The sequence below is a fragment of the Manis javanica genome, chromosome 16, assembly GCF_040802235.1.
Source record: "Manis javanica isolate MJ-LG chromosome 16, MJ_LKY, whole genome shotgun sequence".
Classification (NCBI taxonomy): domain Eukaryota; kingdom Metazoa; phylum Chordata; class Mammalia; order Pholidota; family Manidae; genus Manis; species Manis javanica.
In genome coordinates, this window is record NC_133171.1 from 66,828,366 (window position 1) to 66,843,748 (window position 15,383).

The window sequence follows — 15,383 nt, forward strand, 5'->3', positions numbered from 1 at the left end:
CCTGACATGTTTTCTATTTGTCCTGCTTTCCTCTTCTTTATTTTTATTTTATTGTGATAAGAATACTCAACATGAGATACAGCTCTTGACAGTTTTTTAAGTGTACAACACTGAATTTTTAACTAGAGGCACAATGTTGAATGCATATGCAGATCTCCAAAATTTACTCATCTTGCATTACTGACACTGCATACCCACTGATTATCAACTCTCTATTCCCTACTTCCCCTTATCCCTGGCAGCCACTGTTCTGCTCTCTGCTTGAATGAGTTTGACTATATTAGATATCTCACCTGAGTGAAATTATGCTGTATTTTCCCTCTATGATGGGCTTCTGTCTTCCTTCTAACTCAATAGCAATCTTAAGATCATGGATTAGCAGACAGTAAGTTGAACTTAAACGTATGTGAGGCACTGGAGCAGTGATTTGACATGGGGAGTTGGGTCTTAAATTGCACTTGGGGTGTGCTTCACCACCCCCATAAAGCAGCTAGCCTCCAGCTGACCCATGATTCTGCCATGACTGCAGAGTCTTCGAGCCTAAAATCCAAGATTGTCTACAGAATTATTAGAGACTTCTGAGACTTCTTTTCAAGACTGGAATTATATCCTTTATTCTATAAATTGGCCTGCTTTGTTAACTGTAAAATAGCTCTGTGGTGGCTCTGATGGTTGGGTCAAGCACAGGCCTTCTCCCTAGCAGAGCAAAAACATACTGGTTCCATCAAGTGGGGACTTCACTATTTACCTGCATCTTACAGGTAAAAAAAAAAGAGGACTTATTTTTGTTTTGTTTTACTTGAGCAATAGCCTGGAACATGAAGTTCCAGATTTACTTCAAGATTTTTAGATAAAATAAATCCACATGAGATTTTTTGGGGTATTTTTGGTAATTTTTCTTCTTAATTGCCATGGCCAACAGCCTTAGCTAAATGGCTATCAGCCTGAGTGGTCTGGCGAGGCAGAGAAGTGGTAACTGTTTTGACTTTTACTCTATGTACATCTCACTAAAATCATGACAAGTACAATATAAATTAAGTTACAAATAATTAGAACTACTATATTCTGAAGTTGAAAAAATTTACAAAAACATGTTACAAAATTCAAATTATCCTTTTTTATAGCACCACAGATTTATGAACTTAAAAAGCACTTAAGCAGTTTTTATTTAATTGACATATAACATTATATTAGTTTTAAGTGTACATCATTATTCAATATTGTTATATATTACAAAGTGATCACCAACATAAGTCTAGTTAATATGTGTCACCATACATAGTTACAAAAATTCTTTTTTCTTGTGATGAAGACTTTAAAAATCTACTCTCTTAGCAACTTTCAAATATGCAATATAGTATTAACTACAGTCACTGCTGTACATAACATCCCCTGGACTTATTTATTTTATAACTGGAAGTTTGTACGTTTTGGCCCCCTTCACCCAATTTTTTCCAAATTATCTTTTAAAAGTTCATTTTTTCTAGAGTCTAGGTAAAATGTTGGCTATTACAAAATACTCCCAATTGAAGAAAGACTCAGGAAATGGCACACTGTATATCTTGTAGTAGTACTAACATGATCCTTAGGCACATTTTAAGCACTGAGCAAAATAAATAATCTTATGGTTTGTCATGCCACAGAAAATCAGCTGAGTCCCTGAGGCAAAGGTTATTATACTTTCCTCCCCCACGTGGTACATCTTTGGACATTAGCCTGGAAGACATCTCTAGAGGTGCTTAGCACTAATTAGCACTTTCTATAAAGATCCCCGTTTGTCGAATTACTTACAGGGAGTCAATCATCTATTGAAAGGGTGCTGAGTATTTTTTAGTAGCTCATAGAGAAACTTTAGCTGCCTTTTAAAGATGTTTTATTTTTAAAAAACTGTGGATATTTACAAAAATTTCTGAGAAATAAGTGTGCATTCCAGAAAATTCACTGTGAAAATTTATTAAGAGCAGCAGCAAGAGAACTGGATTCAGATCCACGAGACCTCTGCACTGGTCCTTGTTCTACCAGGAACTGGTTGTGACATGTGCACCCACTCTCAATTCTTTGAGCCTCATTTTCTTTACCTGGGAATTGGGGATGTTATCTTCCCTGCTTCACGGGGTTATTGCAAGGATAAAATGAGAAGACTGACATGAAGCAACTTGAAAAGCTGAAATTACTGTGTAAACACAACATCTTACCATAGAAATGACCCAGACTGAAATGTGTGAGGTCATTGAAAAATAAACATTTGATTAGTTTTAAAAATAAAATGCCTGGAAAGGTTAGGCAGAAAGTTATGGCTGTCTATATTGTCCTTTTAAAATATAGCTTCTCTGCCATTTTTTGATAGTTGGACATTGCTCCAAATCCCCCATGGCCTCTTGCGGAAAAGTGTTTAGTGTTTCTGGGGTTAACTTTAATCAATTCCTAAAATATACAGACCTAAAAATTGAAACACAACCTTTTTCTAGAAATTTAATGAGACACTTTCCTAGAATGGTTTTCTAGTCTTGATTTTTCTTTCTTTTTAATTTTTTTTCAAATTACATAAGCAGCATATGATTTTTTTTTTAGAAATTTGATAAAGAGAAAAGCAGAGAAAAAGAAAATAAAATTACCCATAATCTCATCATGTCTCTAAAAAGTTACCTAAGACAGGAACACCCCTCTTCATGCCACCAGTCCAAATCCCCAGAGACAATCACTGTTTTCCCAGGAGTATGTACATATATCCTTTCATACTTGTCCAAACATTGCCAGCGCATCAACCAAACACCTGTATATGAGCAATAATAATTAAATCCAATTGCTTGATAATCTTCCAACTTTCTATCATATAAAACCATAGCCTACACATATTTTTTTACTTTGTCCATCTGAAGCTATATTTTAGTTAACAGCTTATTAACTTGATTTACAACTTCTGTGTATTTCTGCAGATAGTAAGTGGCCCCACTTGTACTCGGGTTCTGGGCTCTGCAAATGTCCAGGCTGGGGCTGCTCCAGGGAGCCTGCTGCAGCCTGCACTCCCTAGTCCCCTGCCTTGCACCAGCCCTGCAGAACCCTCAGCTGCCATCTCGACTCCAGTCAAGCCCCAGTCCAGATCCCTCCAGGGAACACTGATGGGAGAGGGCAAAGGCAGTGGGCAGAAGAGCCAAAAGAAGGAAAGCAAAGGGGAGAAAGCAAGAAAGAGGGAAAAGCATCCAATAGTACATTTATCCCTGTCCTCGTGACTATGACACTGTATTATTGGAGCTTCTTTACTCACCTGTTCTTGCATGAGACTCCGAGTGTTGCAGGCCATGGGTGGGTCAGTCCCAGGTACAGCACAGGCACTCAAGAAATAGTTGTTGAAGGGACTGAACAAATGGGCACATGAGAGCCCTAAAACCCTAACACGGAAATACAGAATCACTTACAGATCTCATAGGCCAACAGTTCGGAAAGTAGACGTCTTAAACATTCTGAGTAAGGTGCCTTTGGCCACCTCATTTCAGATGTGTGTATTCCAGTAGGTTTGTGAAAATGTCAGTGTCCTTAGCCTAGAGTCCAACGACGGTTTCACACCAAGCACCACCAGCAGCATGCAGTGCTCTCAGGAAGTTGTAACCACTGTTTAAAATGAATCCGTCATGCATATCTTCTATCTGAGATAAAACATTTCTTTTGGCGCTGTGGATGTATTATCAAACTCTTATTGGTTAGAATTGTGATTGTGGACTTTGGAAAGTAATAATGAAGTAAGGGATCAAAAAACAGCAGATTGAAAGTAAGTAAGGGTCTGTTCATGCATCTTAAAAGCAGGTAAACAAATTGTGTTGGCCAAGCAAATAAAGTTTCTAGTGTTGATACAATGGCAGCCAAAATCAAGGAAAGCTTTCTGCTGGCAGACCCAGAATGACCATTTTTATCTCTAGATCAATGTTTACACACTATAAAGGAATCATAAAATAAAAACAGAAGCATTGCTGAAGTACATTGGTCAATTCCTTATCTTGACTGTCTTGTAATTGTCATATGGAACATGTGGCTAGACTTGAATGTCCAAACCTTTAATCTTGAAATTCTATTTCTAGGGAGTTTATCCTGAGGAAATAATCAGCAAAATGCACAGATATTTATATACAATGATGCTTACCACAATATTGTTTATATTAGTGAAACACTGGAAACAGTCTTAATGTCCTACTCTAGGAGACTGGACAAATACAATGTGGTATGTCCATAGGACAAAACATTATAAGCCATTAAAAATCATGTTGTAGAAGGGCATGAAATGTTGCAGGTAAAATAATCACAGTATATTTCACAGCACATTGTTAAACAAAAAGAACACTTGGCAAATTGGTATACGATGTGATTCTACTGTTGTTTTAGAATTCCTAGGTATGCATAGAAAAATGACTAGAATGATACAGTCACATTTTACAGTGGTCATTATTGGGTGATTTTTACTTTCATCTTTGTGCCTTTCTCTATTTTATAAGTTTCCTACAATGAATTTGCAACCAAAAAAAATTATTTTAGAAAAGGATCACCTGACACGAATACTTGAAGGTGTAGCATTGAACATGATCACATCTTACTCCATTTCCATTCTGCAGACTTCCCCATCCAATGTCCTCTAACCCACTTTGTATTATCTGGGTGTCTGTTTGCCTTACTCACTGGACTGTGTGCTCTTTGGATAGCTGTGTCTAATTCACTTTCACATTCCCAAGACTAAATAGATAACAACTCATGAAGCAGTCCTAGGTTTTTGCAAAGATCCAGACAAAATCAACCTGGAGGAATTCTGAATTCCATGCCACCACTGAACACATCCCTCCATCCCCTCCCCTGGTGTGGGGTGCAAAGCAGTCACTTAGAAGGAAACATCATAGTAAATACAATGTGATGGGCAACAACTGCAACGAATTTACATACACATTGGTAAACATTTTACTATTCACTGTGTAGGCATATCACCCAGGGTTAAATAACTAGTTGATTAAACATGGCCATGGTGGTCATTTCAATAAAACAAAGTATTAGGCCCTGTTCAGAATAAAATCTTCATTATTACATTACTGCAAATAGAAAACCAAATCTTTAATCTTTGTCCAGGAAAGTTTCCTACTCGGTAAGTGAAAGAAATGCTCTCACAAAGGGGACTCCCGAATTCTTTAATGGTGGCTGGGGGAAGAAGGGAACTCTCCCCACCCCACCTGAGCCCCCCTGAGTGGCCCTGGCGGTAAAGATGCCATTGATGCACACCTTAGGCGGTTTATGGGACCCAGCCGGAGCGTTGGCAACCAAGGGCCTCCCCTGAGTGTCTGCTGCGGCCTTTGATGCCAGTGCACATGGCGCTCTGCAGGGTAATCAGTGACAATGCTAGTCTAAGCTTTGGGATTTTTCTGGTTCCCACATACCTGACCAATCCATTGGCGCTAATCATTACGTGCTTCTTAACATGGTTCAGCTTCAGTGGCTCATGAACACTATAGGGCGATAGTCTGTGACTCAAGGTGGCCAAAAAGAATTAAGAAACGTTTTTTTGCTTACATTGCCCAACAGTCCAGCGGTGAGTGACCAGAGCAAATGATGAGGCACAGAACAAATGCAAGCTCATCGGGGACTCTGTGACATGTGTGCATGGCTCCTTCCTAGCACTGTCTGCATGGCTACATGAGCACTCAGCATATGCTCCTTAGAACTGGAGTTACTTCTCATCTGCAGATGCCTTACTCTTCCAACTTCGTCATATGCTTCAGAAGGGTAGGGGCCTCATTGGCCACATCTGGGGCTCCAGTGCCTAAGCCCCAGCCTCAGGGGGAGTAGCCACTCAATCATGATGATGGGCATGGTGCTGTGTTGGTGATCATGGTGCGTTTCTGGCAATAGCTGCTATGCTGGCCAAATAAAGGCAAAACTTTCAGAGGCGCTGTCAAGCTTGATTGCCCAGTGAAACTTCTTTGGCCTGCTAATCACTGAAAAACAGCCTCTCTCACTCATATGAGATTTCCCCTCCTTCCTGTTCTCAGCTAGAAATACCATGAGAACAGACTGTCTCACAGTGTTTTCAGATTTCCACTTCTAGTCCCTGCCAAAAGCAGGAAGTGCAGAAGTGGGCGATAATTCTTTTTTCTTTTTAGAACACTTTATTAAAGAGTTTTGGTTGTTGCTTGTTTTTCCCCCTGAACCTCATTAGAATTAATTTAAGCAATACTTTTAATTTACATAATGATTTTCTTACAAAGCACGCAGTTTTATTGATCAATACCATTTCTCAGTATGGTATGGCAGAAGGAGGTGCAGAGGTACAGAATATTAGAGATTGAGGACACCTTGGGGATTTTTTACTCCAGCACTTTTTTTTTTTACTGTAAGAAAATTGAGATCCAGAGTTATCACCTGGGGTATTTCCGGCTCTGGGCGGGCACTTCCCACCACAGCTCCCTGCCCGCCCTGCCGTGGGGTGACACAGCTGCTTCTCATGTCTTCCAGCCGCGCCACCCTGACCTCCGCCAGTCTGTTCCCCCTCTCGGCCTCCCTGCCCCTTACCCACGCGCCAGCCCTTACATCTGGGGAAAATCAAGAGCAGATAATCAGCACGAAAAGGACCAAGACCCGGGGTGCCGGACTCACCAGAGAAAGCGGAGGGACTGCGGGGGCGAAAAGGCAAGCAGGAAGGAGGAAGAAAGAAAAAGGAGGAGAATCCCAAAGAGAAACGCAGGCAGGGGAAGGCGGCGCAGCTCTCTGGGAGGCCGCGAAAATCGTGTTGCTGGGACCTGCCCCGCCCTGGCCAGCGCCCGGCGGCGTCTCCGCGCGTCTGCTGGGAGAGCAGCTCCGTGCAAGGCACCATTTTGATTCTATTCCTGGAGGAAATTATTCTACCCCACTTGGCTCTGTTACTATCCCCGGAGCTGATGAGTGTACCAAAGCCTGAAGAAGTGAGTGAGTCCTCCGTGAGATCCAGAGGGAAAGCCAGAGGCCAGAGGGGCAGCCAGAAACTCCTTTTCTTTCCTTCTTCCTGCTTTCCTTTTCCTCCTTTGTCCCACTGTTTCCAATAGTAGTCAGGCCCCATGGGTCTTGACACTTTTCACCATGGTTGCCTGCTTCCAGGGGCTGCAGACGGAACTGTGTCTCCCACAAAACGCATACGATGCAGCTGATGCCCCAACGTGACCGTATCTGTGTGGATAAAATGAGAGTTCCTGTGGCCAGGATCCTAAACTGGCCGTGGTTGACTAGCTCACTGCATACCTGTGGGCAATACATGGCTGTTGACTCTATAAAAAGAGCTCCACCCAGTGCTCTGGGTGCGACATGGTGGGGTGGCAGGGCTGCAAGGCTGCAGGAGAGCAGAGCAGAGGCTGGAGTGGTGGCAGCGCCAAGGACAGAGGCTCAGAGGACGGCTGTGTGGGATGGCTGTGCAGAGAGGCCCAGAGGACGGCTGTGTGGGACGACTTTGTAGAGAGGCCCAGAGGTAGAGACCAGCTTGCTGCATGCAGACTCGCTCTGAGTGAATGGGATTTTAGTGACTGACCTGCCACCTGGAAATAAAGTTGGGTGATAACCCTTTCACCCCAAGAACGTTTGCTGTCATTTTTTTTGGTCACACTGAATATGTAGTGAACTTGCCCAGGGCTGAAACCTATTGGCAAGATGGTCTGGAAATGGTTTTTCGGAGGCGGTTAATGTAAGTGACCCTAATGGGCAGGGCCTTCATCTGACAGGACTGGTGGCTTTATAGGAGAGGAAGAGATACCTCCTTCCCTCTCTGACCCTCAGCATTCACAGAAGAGAGGCCATGTGAGGAGGGGGGCCCCACAGCAGGCGGCTGGCCCGGACTGCGGTGGGACTCCAGCTCCCAGAGCCATGGGAGGGCGGTTTCAGGTGTTGGATGCACCCAGTCAGCAGTGTTTGCCATGGCAGGTGAATGCACAGGTTATTGATAGAAGTCAGAGTCTGAATTTTTCCTCTGACACCCTATGGTCTCGTGGCTGTCCATCCCAACCCACTTGAAATACCTTGTGGGTATACTGGTTTCCCATGATTAGCCAGCATCTTCAGTAACAGAGCTAAACTGAATTGTCAGAGGACCAAAACGAGGTGACAGTACTGTACAAGGTCACAAGGCAGGCGATCATTCATTGGTAGGTCTCAGAACCATGTTCACTTTCTCAGAAAAGGCAGGTGTGCAGTGAAGCTCATGAAGCTTTACCTCAGGGCTCCACATTTGTAGGGATCCCTTTATAAGCTCTGAACCTCATTCTGTATTCATATATATTTTTAAATTTTTTTCTAGAGTTGCCCCTGCCCCTCCACCCCCGTTATAGTGTCTCATACTCCCACATCTCCCCTTTGCATCCAGCAAGTATTTATCACATCAGGCTTTAAATCAGAACAGAGGATATGGGAGGGAACAAAACAAGGCCATCACAGGACAGGTGAGTAAGTTTCAGAATAAACAGATGACCTGTATAATTCAGGTAAAAACAACCAAAATACGTATTAGTAGGGGTGGGAGAAGAAGAGTTTACGTCCACTCCCCAACCTAGATCTGGTTTGTCCCTTCATGCACTGAAGACTTTTATGTGCACTTCTTAACTGGAGGAAAATACATTTATCGAGAGCCTGCTGTGCTTCAGAGAGTATTCAGTATTTTGCTTATGTTATCTTAGTCATTTCTTACAACATCCATGTGGTATGAGCATTATTATCTCCACGTAGTGAGAACACTGAAGCTCAGAGAAGTTAAATACGCCTCAGGGTGGAGCTAACTCGATATATCAGGCCTGCCTGACTCTAAAGTTTAGGAAGCTGCCGATTTGCCAACCCTTCTACTGATAAAACCCCACGGCTGGGGCTGGGCTGTGGTAAGGGAGGAGATGATAGAGAAAAGTTGGCACAGGGACATGCAAGACTTTCAAATTATTCCTGCCCCGTTCTCCAAATGCCATTCTGTTCACATGGCTGTTACTCACATGGGACCCAATTTTATAGGGCGGTGCCTGAAGGCAGTGGATGAGCATGGGCTTTGGGCACCACTGAGTCTTGGGGTGCTGTGTTCTGGAGCTTCTTCTACTCTTGGTAGGGCTTTGAGCTCTGTAAAGTTTGGAATTTTAAATCCATGGACCCCCCTGGTTATGATTCACACTTTGGTCATCTAATTCTTTAAGAACATACCAATTTTGAAAAATTTGGAACTGAATTAATCATGCTTAACTATAAAATCTCCCTATGCAGCCCTTATATAAACTCCATCAAGGATGGGTCCTTGTGCAGACAAAACAAATAGTGTCAAATGATCATAAACCACTTTCTGTGAGGGTAACAAGAAGTATAGTATATGACATGTAGTTTTTCTCCTTTTATCTTCTTAAAAGACCAACCAGAAATCCAATGCAAAAAAAGCTAATGTGATACTAAGTTTGCAAATTTAGACGAGGAGTTCTGCAGTCAAGACATGTAAAAGTTTCCATAGCAACATTAGCTCTCATCTTTCGGATTTTCAGTTATATTAAAGCTATTAAAATCATACTTTTGTATACACAAGTGCATATACAATGTGGTGAGATTTAAGGCTGAGGCTTATTTTCCATATTTTAATTATAAGTGACTCCTGTCATGGGTTTGCATGCCTGTTTTGTAAATGTACCTTTTGTAAATGGATAGTATTAAGTAGCAGGTTGATATCTTTTGTTCTTCCCCTAATATTATTCTCTTTTATATTCCAGTCCCTCAATGCCCTGGATGCTGAGAAAAGGAAAGATATGAACTGCACGAGGTACCCACCTTGCTGTGATCATGATACCACCTCCCAAATAATGCAAAACCAACTTCCATAGGGAGGCGGGCTGGGGAAGGACTACACACACATTCACCAGGTTCCCACTGACTGACCTACGCCCGCGGGCTGCGCCCCACAATGGGTTTCCGTATCTTTTAAAGCTAGAAAGGAAACTGGTTTGCCAGTGGCCCCAGAGTCAGCCAGCTCCAGGAGAAAGAAAAAAATGTCTCCTCAAACTAAGTCTGAGTAGGAACCTAGTAAAATCCTGCACCAGCTGGAAGGATGGTTGTACTCAATATTTCATGAGCTAAGCATAGAAAAATCACAAGTGTAATGAATATTTCCTTGAAGAAGAAAAAAAAATCCCTAATAATTAGATTCTTGCTCGCAATGTGGATGGTGTTTATTTTTCCAAAAATGAGTGAAGCAGACGGAGTGGGAAGGCAAGGATGCTGGAAGATTCCTGTGAGTTCCCCTAATGGGAAGCTGTGTTGGACAGTTGGGGACATCTGGACTGAACATGGGGGAGGGAGAGGAAACATTTCTTCACTGCACTTTTCATCTGAAATCGTATCAGTGTCACAGACAAGCAGAAACCCTGAATGAAACAGACAAATGGATGTGGCAGAAGGCTTAAAGTGAAACCAGCCCGCAATGATTGGGGCTATTTTTAGTTTTCTAATGAAGAAAGCAGCTGTCTGCAGAAAGGCTGTCACTCGCTGCTGTGAGACCAGTCAGTTCTGTTCCGGGGTTCCAGCATCCATCACCTGCAATCCTCCCCTGGGACCCCCAGAAAGGTGCCCATGGCAGCCATTGCTGTGGGTTTGGGGTTTTTAAAGGGACTTGGGGAAGATTCTTAAGAACCTGAGTTTAGAGGCCTATTAGAACCAGAGAATGATAAGCTAAATAATAAGCTATTTCTATGCCTTGCTGGTACAAACCTGGTCCCATACAAATCATTTCAAAGCCTTAAGGAGCAAAGGACAAAATTCCAGCTTACTCTTTTGATGACCTAAAAGGTGAGTCTCTGTCTCCTTCCTTCCCTTTGTCCTGGGCTGCTAAACAAGAGAATGGAAAACAGGAGACATTTCCCAGACTCTGAAAGGCAAATACTGAAGAGTGACCCAGTTTTAGGAAGAAGAGCAAGCCAGAAAGCAATTTACTGGTGTATAAAAGAGGTATTGAAGGAGAAGAGGTAATTGTAGGTGAGAAAGTTGTTATCTGAGCTGTTTCAGCCCAGAGGCTGCCGTCTTCTGCTGGGGTGACAGCATCTGTGTCCTTGAGTCTCTCCTCACAGGAGTTTGTCTTAACACATCAGACCCCAGACAGGACCTTCATGAAATCTGCTCTTATTTGGCAGTAGAGTACATCTTCTTATCTCTAATATGCAACTTCCTGGCAGAAATTGCCCATTATGTTAGCAAGAACTTGTGAAAATGCAGTAGTCCTGACCATGTGGGTCATAAATCACACCCACAGGTCCAAACCCTTGTGTGCTTCAGGGGGAGGAGGGGAAGGACAGAGCCCCTCCCATAGCCGGGATGAGGACTGAGGCCTAGAGGGACAGTTGCTCCTCACCCTCTGTACCCAGCACACCATCCAGTGTGGCCCACATCCAAGAAGAAAGCCTGTGGCTGCTCAGAACTGGTGCATCATTGGCACAGACCCCCAAGTTCAGCTCAAACAGAAATGAGTATGAACATCTCATCTGGGCTAAAAAAAAATAAAGGGGAATAGGGGGTATGAGGATGTAACCAAGTCAGCAAGCAACAGAGTCACCAGTAACCACCAAAGAGGCCCCATGTGGCCTTCAGTCATTGGAAATCATGTCAGACTCCATGATATTTAAGTTCCTTCCAGTTCCTAAATTTGGACACACAAGATAACAGAACCTCCCTGAAGCTTTCATTTGAATTTGTCAGAGCTCTCACTCAGGGAATTCTTCCTCTTGTCCAGTGGGCCTTGGCCCTGGATGCACATTGATGCACTGGGGAGCTCTTACAACATACTCATGCCTGGGCCCATCCTGAGCCCATTTATGTCAGAATCTCTAAGGTAGTGGTACCGAGGCCTCCCTATGTGTAGCCACCTTCAGCCCTCATTTACCTAACTTGAATTCTTTCCTGTGTCCTACTCACAGATCAACCCCTGAGGCCACTCATCAGCCTCATTCCCCATTCAAATCTGCACTGTCCCCTTTGTAGCCACTTGGCCACATGTGACACTGAGCCCGGGAAGTGTGGCTTACACAAACTGAAATGCCCTGTGATAAAACACACAGCAGGTTTCTAAGGCTTAGCTTGAAGAATGAAAAACATCTCACTGAAATCATTTTATACTGATTATGTATTGAAATAACATTTCAATTACATTGGGTTAAATAAACTCACAATTATTTTTACCTATTTCTTTGGACTTTGTTTCATATGATGACTAGGCAATTTTAAATTACTTTTGCAGCTCACGGATGTTTCTGTGGACATGTGCTAGACAAACTTTAAGCTACTGTTAATCTCCCTAGCATCCTCTTCCCTACCCTGAAGAGTCCCAATTCTCATTTTTCTCCTAAATTATTTTTCCAGTATGAAGGGCTATTATTGCTGTGCTCTGACCCTCTTTCATGGTGGGGCTTAGAGTAGATATATTTGGACTTACAATTTGTTCAGTTCATGCCCGGTGTTGGGAGCTGTTGAGGGCGGTGTTTGAGGACTATCAGAAAGTCTCTTAAGCCAAACATACCTCCTACAGTTCTGTAAGACTGTTAGAAATATTCCTTTGGGTTAGAGTACTAGTTCCCCAAAAGCCTTCACCAAATGTTCCCATAAGGATTCAATCCACTAACACCCATCATATTTGCAAAGAGCAATGTCTTGAAGGGATGCGACCCAGAAGAGACTGCTTTTCTCGTGAGCATGCACAGATCAGAGAGGGCCCGTGTGGGATGGGAGTAGTGAGGGGGTGTGTAAACATGGGTGGAGTCCTCACAGGCAAGCACTCTGGGCTGCCAGGGAACTCATGAGGTTCTAGAGTTCCTTCAGGAAGGTAGAGAAAGCTGAAAAGCAATCAAGAAATATTACGTTCTCTGAACAATTTTGCCAAACGATTGTCCCCTTTTTAAAAAAAATTTTTTTAATTCAATTTTAGAAACAGGTAAAAAAGCATATAATTATTTTGCCAGAGAATCCTTCCTTTTAGATAAGACTGGCTATCTTTTGCCTTTAAATAGCAACTCCCCTCCTAGACATATTTTTTTAAGGATTCTATTTACAAAAAGTCTTTTGGATCACACCCCCAGCATAGGAGGAAGCCCTACGTCCCAGAGTGGGTCAGCACCATGTCGCGGGTGACGGCAAGGTTGCTTTGTGAGGCACTCTCATCTCATCGGCCCGCATGCTGCTCAGGATTTTGCTTCACTGTTCACCATGGAACCCCTGGGGGTCTCAACATCCACCCCTCAGGCAGGTTCCTCCCTTAGTCCTGGGCATCACTCCTCAGGGTGACCCTGTCAAGGGCTGGATTTTGTTTGTCCCTGACATTCCCTTCTCCTGATCGAGGTGCTCTCAGATGCGGGCCTCTAAGGGTCACCCTCCCTGCTGGGGTCAGCTGCAGGGCACCCAAGCGCTCTCTCTGTTTCCTCATGTGGGTCATCACTCAAAATACGGAGCAGCCTAGGATGACATCACATGGTGGGGTTGGGCCCTCAGCAAAGTTGGGGTGATTCTAGCCTATGACTTCTAAGATTCTCCATCCAAACCCAGGTCTCGGGTGCCATTTAACCTTGAGGTCTCTCCACTCATTTCACATTTAGCATGCGAAACCCCCATTGTCACTTAACACTTAATATTCCATTTGAAACCCCTTCCAAGGTGCAGACTTTATTACCCTCCACAGCACACTGCTGGGCAAGACTGACTCTCTGGTCTATGCTCTTGTTCCTGTACATATAAATCAATCTCGTGTCACCAGACAGTAATGATGAGAAGCCTCCAAGCCCAAACTCCAGGGAAATGGAGGACCTGCAGTCTCAGCCAGCCATGTGGAACTGCACCCTCCTGCCCTGATCTCAAACAACCACATCTGGCATCTGACTCTGTGTTTGCACACATCACGCTGAACTGGGATTTGTAGTACAAGCCTATTTCCCCTACCACTCCTTAAGAGAAGGAATAGGTCTTATATCCCTCCTTATCTTTAAATCCAGGATAGTGCTAGTCACATATTAATTACTCAATAAATGTTTGGCAAATGGGTGAATGAATTAAATATGTTAATCAGTTTTGTTCAGCAAATGAACTGAAAAAGAGATATCTCTCAGACCAAAATCAGAAATCTGATTAGTGAGCCATTAAGAATGTGGATATTTGAAGCAGAAATGATGGGTTTCTTAGGCTGGTCCCCTTATGGAGTATCCAGGAGGGGTAGTCCTAGATACGCCTAGCATCAGCCAGCAAATATTTTTACCAAACATTGCAGGGCAAGGAGAAGCAATGGGATGTGGCTACAGGACTGACACTCACCCTCCATCCCCGTCAGGGGCACCAAGCCATGGGGATCTAAAGGGAGGCATCAGTTAGGTGTGAGCAGGACAGCACACAGCCCAAGGGGAGACCAAAGTGTGGCAGAGCCCCGGGGTGGAGGGGATTGGGTGAAGGGGAGAGCTGAGACTGAAAACAGGGAAGTGGGTGCTAAGGGAGATAGAATTCTCCAGAGCAGCGTACCTCCTGCTGGGCAGCTTGAGAGAGCGCGTACTTCTCAGATGGGCCAGAGTCCCTGGCTCCCTGCTCAGGACTACATGGAGCACCTGATACACGCCAGGGAATCACTGACTCGCTGCTGAGCCAGTCTCACCCCTGCTAACCAGTTCATAAAAGTGTTTCCCATCACCAGCACTTCTCACGGGGAGGCACCGCCTGGGCACCTCACTAAGAACTGTCACACTCATACCTTCTCAGGTGCCCAGGGCCCAGGCATCTGTTTTCTTACCAACACTCCAGGACATTCTGATGCAGGTTAGTCTTGAGAAACACTGTCCTCAGAGGCTCTACTCGCTCTGGAGGCTTTGTCCCCAGGTGATTCTCATTCACAGCCAGTATTAAGAACACTGCCTTTATGGCTTCTACAAATTTGTATAACTTGAAGCCAGTTCCTTCCTCAGCCTGGGCTTGTTACCTCTGTAAAGTGGCAATAAAACCATCTTACTTATTTCAATGCAAGGTACTGAGTTAGAGGATTTTTTGAGCTCTGGAGAAAATGATTCCCTGAGTCCTTGAAACAGAAAAGGAAAAAAAAAGGAAGAAAGAAGGAAAGAAGGGGAAAGGAAAGAACCAATAGAGGCTGGTGTGATGAAGAGCCAGGGGCTAATGCCCCACAGACCAGGAGAGGCGTACAGAGGCAGTCAAACAATAACTGCAGCCAAATCAAATATGCGGGACAAGAACCACTGCGCTCTGTTTGTGACTGAAACATGCTTTCTTAAGATCTTCTCAGAGGAAAATGTAAGTGGATTTTAATGAAAGGACCATTTCAAAATACAGCAAAAGACTCTGGAACCGTCTGCAGTTTCCATGATGAAAACTCTGTTAAGGGCCAGACCAGTACTTATTAACAAGGT

General features: G+C 43.7%; 1 long non-coding RNA gene across 1 annotated transcript; it reads left to right on the plus strand.

Annotated features, from left to right (window-relative positions):
- The first annotated feature begins 6,264 nt into the window (after positions 1-6,264).
- Positions 6,265-7,572, plus strand: LOC140846659 (uncharacterized). The gene is made up of 2 exons (XR_012125996.1): positions 6,265-6,929; positions 7,102-7,572. It is a non-coding gene; the product is annotated as an uncharacterized lncRNA (long non-coding RNA).
- The last annotated feature ends 7,811 nt before the right edge of the window (positions 7,573-15,383 follow it).